The sequence below is a fragment of the Phyllostomus hastatus genome, unplaced genomic scaffold, assembly GCF_019186645.2.
Source record: "Phyllostomus hastatus isolate PE091 unplaced genomic scaffold, TTU_PhHast_1.1 phas_scaffold_1674, whole genome shotgun sequence".
Taxonomy (NCBI): Eukaryota; Metazoa; Chordata; class Mammalia; order Chiroptera; family Phyllostomidae; genus Phyllostomus; species Phyllostomus hastatus.
The window spans coordinates 22,476,199-22,483,684 of NW_025334011.1; the positions used below are offsets into that span (position 1 = coordinate 22,476,199).

General features: G+C 44.5%; 1 pseudogene; it reads right to left on the reverse strand.

Moving 5' to 3' along the window:
* Positions 1–1,928: 1,928 nt before the first annotated feature.
* LOC123831086 lies at positions 1,929–2,918 on the reverse strand (annotated as a pseudogene).
* Between the last annotated feature and the right edge of the window lie 4,568 nt (positions 2,919–7,486).

Genomic DNA, 7,486 nt, shown 5'->3' on the forward strand with positions numbered 1-7,486 from the left:
ATCCAATTTAAAAAATGGGCAAAGGACTTGAACAGACACTCCTCCAAGGAGGACATACAGAAAATCCAAAGACACATGAAACAATGTTCAATATTGCTAGCTATCAGAGAGATGCAAATTAAAACCACAATGAGATACCACTTCACACCAGACAGAATGGCCATCATAAACAAAGCAACAAACAAGTGTTGGAGAGGTTGTGGAGAAAAGGGGTCCCTAGTGCACTGTTAGTGGGACTACAGACTGGTACAACCACTATGGAAAGCAGTATGGAACTTCCTCAGAAAACTAAAAATGGATCTGCCTTTTGACCCAGCAATTCCACTGCTGGGACTATATCCTAAGAACACTAAAACACCAATCCAAAAGAACCTATGCACCCCAATGTTCATAGCAGCACAATTTACAATAGCTAGGTGCTGGAAGCAACCTAGATGCCCATCAGTTAATGAATGGATCAAAACACTATGGTACATTTACACAATGGAATTCTATGCAGCAGAAAGAAAGAAGGAGTTCCTACCCTTTGCAACAGCTTGGATGGAGCTGGAAAGCATTATGCTAAGCGAAACAAGCCAGGCAGTGAAAGACAAATACCATATGATCTCATCTTTAACAGGAACCTAAACAACAAAACAAAGAAACAAGCAAAATATAACCAAAGACACTGAAATAGAGGACAGACTGACAGTGACCAGAGGGGAAAGAGGAGGGAATTTCAGGAGAGAATGGGAAGGGTTTACAGGAACAAATTTAAAGGACACATGGACAAAAACTAGGGGGAGGGTGGTAATGGGAGGGAAGAGGGGAGGGTTGGGTGGGTGGGCTGGATTGGGAGTAAAAAGGAGAAAATTGTACTTGAACAATGATTAAAAAATAATAATAAAATTTAAAAAAAAATCTCATATAGTTTGATGGCATTTTATACCAACCTTTGGAGGAGGCAGTAATATAGTGTTAGAATTCAAAATACAAGGTCATCACTAACTGTGGACTGTTCTAAAGCATGTATGTAAATTGTTAAAAATGTAATATAGTGAAGATATTAGAATTCATATAAACTAAGAATTTAAAAAAGCAAAGTATGAATATTTAGTGAATTTATTCAAATAAAGGAAGCTTAAGTGATAGAGAACTGAAACTATTAGAAAGATATAGAAACTATCTATATACAATAGGAAATGAATATAAATTAGCCAACACTATATTGAACATTTCCAGCTAAGGATTCATACAAATACATATTCGCTTTTTTCTTTTATATATACATGATATGATAATTCTGGCAAAATAAAGCCAGAGATATTAAAAATATTCTCAAATTTTGAAGATGGTGCAGAATAAGTTTTACCAACAACATTCTACATGAATGGAAACTCCTGATTTAATTCCATAGTTTTATCATGCCAGAAGCATGGTTGGTTTTAAGTTTCCAAAACAGATATCAGTATTATACACATTGGCTTATTAATAATTAAGGCATTTTTGTACCTAAGTGTGTATAAAAACTGTTGGCATTGATTATTTGCTATGATGTTTTAAACTTTCAGAGTCTTTTCATCATAAGAAAATAGCTGCACACATCTGAGTGTGTTCTTATAAAATACAACCTTAAAAAAAGTAATAATGATTGGTCTTTGTGGTTTCTAATAATACATTTTCTTATTATTTTCACATAGCATAAAGTATATTCTTATGTAGGTTGCATTAAGATCCAGTAGTTTTTAAACAGTGTTACCAAATAACCATAGAAATCCCAATGCAGCAAAGGTGAACAGTCTTCGGAGTCTACTCTCTCCTCACTGAAGTTGAAGCTACTCCTTTCCAATAATTATCCACTTCAATGTAAAGCAGATTGTTACAGTTTTGTTAATGTTTTCATTATGCGGCTTTCTAAAAGCCACATAACTGTGATTTTTTTCCTCAGTTCACAGTCCTTTGATGAGACGTTTTTTGGAAATCAAACAGTTCAGGGATGTTCTGAATAACCAAATGTCTGTAGTAGATGAAGTCTCTTGATGCAACTGTAATACATAAGCATCTACATCCTTAGCTATATTATCAGTATATCCTGGAACCAAAGTAAGATGGTTTTAATGTTCCCATAACCCACTTAATTACTGTTTTGAGATGTGAATATTTTCATTATGTACAATTTCTGCTTTGATTTATAGTTCTGACCACCACATTTTTATGACTGCTTGAAGCTAGTTTAAACAAACTATTATGTATTCTTCAAATATGCATTTAACTAGTGACTTTACTAGAGACAACAAGACTATATAGCAGCCAAGTGAGATGTATTATTTTTCCTCCTGTAAACTATTGCTGAGTGCAAGAAGGCAACCCACCACCACTCCACCATCATCTGTCCTCACCAAATTAGCTACAAGTTCACTTATACTCCTCTTTTCCCAGACAGCGAAAGCTGTATTCAATCTCAAATTTCTGCTGAACAAAACTTGTGCCATTGTTTTATGGTTCTGAGACCCTCTGGGGGGTGGGGGAGGGGTGGGGAAACAGTATTCTGACAATGGGCTTTCTGTTTGCAAAGAACCAGAATCACTGCTATCACCACGTGATTTTTCAGGCAGGTGGCCCCCACAAGCCAGTTTATTTTATTTGCCATGTCACTGCCCCAACTTCTAGGGGACTGTTTCTTTTTATAACCAGGATTTGGAAGAGGATGATAAACTTTCTTTCTGTGGTACATCGCCATATGTAGTTTATCCGGGCTCATTGCAGCTTGTCCAACTGTGCTATTTATGTAAGTGGCCAACTGTTGCGTGGATTTCTTAACCTCCTTCATGCTCTTATTAGTGAAATTAAAGGTCCTTTTTCTAGGAAGATTAATGAAATGATCCTCAATATTATTACAAAAGTTTCATTTTTTTAACACCGTAGGTATCAGATGTCATAATCTCTTGAATATGGGTGTCCCAGCCCAGCTCTGGCACCAAGGAACTGCACCTGGAAGCCCAGAGAGTTCCTTGGCTCCTGACTGAGCCCCACTCAGGGCCATTCAAATGCGCCTGTCTGCAATGTATTTTAATAGAAAAATAAACCAGTAGTGTGTTTAGTTCCTTGTCCCCTGAAGATGGGTGTGTTTAATTTCATTAAACTTTAATGCAGCTGACAACAAAAAGTTATAAAATCAGCTTTACACAGCCTAAACACTGGCACTTAAAACAAATTATTAGTGCATTAGCTGTCCCACTGATAAATCTAAGGAAAAATATATTATTGATGTTTTTATAGACCTTTGTAAATGCACTAATAAAATAATGTATAATCACTTGAAAACATGGCTGGGTCCTGGTAAAGATGATCTGTCCTCTAAATAAGGCTTCATGTTGTCCCAGGTAGATTTTACATACTGACCCCTGTGCCCTTCCCAACCCTTAACTCACATCTTTCAGGGCAGAGACAGTGGAGGCTGTCCTAATACAAACCTGTTGTGCATGGGTCACTTTTTCATTCTGGCCTGACCCTGCCCTTGAGGTGGAATATTTGGTGTTTTCAGAGACTCATCTGACCTATGCACCAGGTCCTAGGAACCCCTGAGGCTGGTGCTGCTGAGCCCTGGGTGCACCCAGCCCTGCCTCTGGCTCCTAAAGTGAGAAGAGGGCTTCATAAACATGCAGAACCACCTTCGCCCTGCTCGTCGCCAAACCCCTGCTCAGAAAAGCCGGAGAACCAGTGATCCGGAACACATGCTTTCTGAAACTGCAGCGAGGATTCTTTAAAATAAACCTGATTAGGAAATTCACCAGATTGGCGCTGCTTCTCGGTGCATAACACACTTCCAGGAGGGGTGTGAGACTTCAGTCCGCACCCCGTCCGACCATCTGTCTCTTGGTTCTGAGATGCGCTGTGAGGAGACCTCAGTTGAGTTGCTGAAGCCCCTGCAGAGTGGCAGCTGCTGGCTCCTCTCCAGCCTGCAGGTAGAGAAGAAACCCATTGGCCTGTGAAGAGACAAAGACACAGGTACTCAGCTTCCTTGCTGCCACTAGCCCTGTGCAGGCACCTTTTACTTCTAGGGCCTGTCTCCGTTCCAATGCCAACAGGCATTAACAGGAAGAAAAGACCTCAACAGGCTTGTATTGAGTCCCAGAACTAGGGATGCTGTCCTGCAGGTGAGGAAGAAGGGGTCCCAGGTGGCTTTCTTAGGGAATTCCCCGAAATGTCCTTGGGCACTTCCGCACCCCTTAAGGACTATGCCCTCACCACTACACCCCCACCCCCAGCCACATGCTCCCACACCCCCACTGGCACCCTCTACTAGACAGTGCCCCGAGGGCCCCCCACCATTGGTTCCTGGAGTGCACCTAAGTGCCCCTCTCCCGCTGTACCCTCCCTGCCTCTCTTCCAAGCCTTTGGCACCAGCATCTAACACCCAGTGGGTCCACGCTTCCGCGTCCACCCAGTGCTCCTGCGGGTGGAGCCGGCACCTGGGGCTGGAGCATGTCCACGCGCCCTTAGCCACCGCGCCCCCCTCGCTGCGTGGTGGCACCTTGGCGTCTGTGTCTAGGCCCCAACGCATCCACACGCCCCCCCTTGCCCTGCCCACCCCACCAAGCCCGTGCCGCCAGCCATTGGTACGGCTTCTGAGGACCAGGGCACGGGAGCCATGCAGGCAGGCGGCCATGGGTCTCAGAGCGAAAATGAAGTGCTGGGTAAGGGTCTCTGAGCTTCAGAACCACTGACCTGAGCCTCGTGGAGATGACTGATGGTGAGTATATGCAGCAGCACGTGGAGGCAGTGGCAGAAGGCAAGCTCAAGGCAGGTCTCAACACAGCCATCCTGGCTGCAGGGTGGTGAGGTGGGGGTGCTTCCCAGGGACAGCAGTGGGGCATGGGGAACTGCAGGGAAGCGCCTGTGTACCCATTCCTCTGCCTGCCCGCGAAGGGCGCTGGCCCAGGGCCTTCACGCAGGCTCCCTGCCTGGACCACATGGACTTTTAGAAGCTGCATTTTCTGCTGATGAATGAGGAGGGCAAGCCCCCTGCTGTGTCCTGGGTGCAGCAGTAGCCCGAGGTGCTGGAAGGCGGCAGGTAGGAGTTCGAGCCACCAGGGAGGGTGCACCAGGGTGCAGAGCAATTTAGCCCTGCACCTTTGCCTGGAGGACCTGCTTTAGGGACCCTGCCCAGCCCTTGCAGCCACGTGCCCTGGGGCTGCGCTGCACTGACTCTGCGCCCAGCCGGCCTTTCCTTCGACAATTTGGTAACTTTTATTACGCTTTCATTCCAGTTAATGAATATTTCTCTTCATCAGCAGCAAAACAGATATACAAAGTTCCTGAAAAATCAGACAGCTACTGCCACCTCTGCCCTGCAGATCACCTACACCTCTTCACTGCAAATGCCCGCTCAGCTGTGGGGGCACTAACCTGCCACAGAGTTCTGTAACTCCTGTTCCATTACTTGAGGCTGCCAAGAATCTGATATGGGGTCTCCTAGAGCATTTCCTTTCCCTTACCAGCAAGAAATTCAATCCACTAAGCAGACTTTAGTTAGTAGAAACAAAACTTTGCTTGAGCTGGTTTGAATTAAAGTAGGAGAAAAAGTGCTATGCAAACAAGCAATAAATAAGGAATCTGAGTAGAATAGTCATTTGGACACAGTGTGGAGGGAAAAGCCCTGGAGAGATTCAGAGTATGGCAAGAGCGCCACCTCCACCCAAAGCGAACCTGGCAGTCTAGGGGATCCTCACAGTCCCACCTTAGGGAGCAGGCTCAGAGCCCTGCGGAGGAAGGTCTCAGCTTAGAGAAGCATAATCACAGGGAGACAGAAATTACTGCCAGGGACAGATGGTCAGGTTCATCTGTAGGCACTGACCTTAGACACACAAGTTTATTGTTATTAGTAATAATAGGCAATTTATTGTATAAAATGAGAGTTTAGCCATTTCTGTTCAAAGCGAGGAAAAGTTGGCAAGAGTAACCATTGACTTTGTTTTACTAGGTGGATCCTGGACTCAGGGTGGGGCCCAAATACTGATTCATTAGGAGGACTCACAGCTTTGATTTATCACAGGGAAAAGACAGGGCAAAATTTGCAAAGGCTCCAGGAGAGAAGACCTCGGGGATCATGGGCTCCCAAGGTCCCCTCCCAGGGGATCACTTAACTCCCCAGCCCAGAGTTCTGGGACAGGTGAGAAGGTGCCAGCAGAGACTCTGTGTCCTGAGATTTTGTCAGGGGCCTGTGCTGTCGGCAACCCCTACCCAGCACATAGCCAAGTTCCAGACCCCAGAAGGAAAGTCCGTGTTTAACACAAGCCACACTGTACAAACTGTTTAGGCACAAGGAGTCCCTCTTTACTAAAGGTGGTGGGAACCCTCCAGAAATCTAAGTTCCCAGATGCCAGCCTGGCCAGCTTCTGGGCAGGCCTTCCTGAGAAGAGAGCGGCTGACCTCCCTGCACCTTGGGTCTCATGTTGGCCTGGTTGTTTTAAGAATGTTGGAATAGGAAGAGGTTAAAACTTATTTAAGTCATTTTCTCTGTAGGGTTTTATTTGCACTATCCGTGGAGTCAAAAGGGGGTTAATTTTTCTCAGACAGCTGGGTTTCTCAGAACATAAAATTAATTGCCCCAGGCATTTGTGGAGCACCATGTGCTGGTGTCTGTGGCAGGCTCAGGAAATACAGCCGGAGCAGGACAAAGATTCAACTTTGAAGTCCCAATGTTGAGCTGAGGCAGATTTTTCTTCTAAGGGATATAGTAAAGCCAGCTACCCAGCTAGGTGCCATTAAATATGTGATGCACACACACCTCACTAAACGAGTGTGAGAAGGGGCATTTTTCCTACTGACATTTATTTAATAAACATTTACTGAACACCTAAAAAGAGAAGAAAAGAAACCCCTATGCTCAACACTGTGGGCCCTTAGAACTTGTCTCATAAAATGCCCCAAGGTTAGGTACTATAATTCCACTGGACATTTGGCGCTGACACTGACCTGCCCAATAAGCATTAATGCCCTGATGGTATGGCAAACTAACACCCTTATTATTTTTTTCACAGCATCACATCAAATAAATTAACATTCTCATCTCAAATGGTTCACTTGGCAGAGAGAAACCCACATGCTGTTAGTGAGAGAAGACGGGAGAAGAGTTCAGGACTCATGGAGAGAGGCGGATGGAAGGGGCACTGGACAGTTCATTAAAATGTATCAGCACCATCATGTGCCCACTTCCTGAAACGTCTGGATTATAATTTCCTGAAGCTGGGAGTGAGAGTAGTTCCATATCCAATCAGATGCAGGAATTCTTGGCATTTTTGTTCACATATGCCTTTGAGAATACCATGATAATGATAAACTCGGCCTGGGAAACATGTATATATTTCTCATACACAAAATCCTGTTCTATAAGGACCACTAGCTGTAATACTCAAGCTGCAACCCTACTAGTCACAGCACACACATGCTGTGTGACCCTGATCACTTGACTGCCATGAAATCTCTCTTACATCTAACCTGGTTT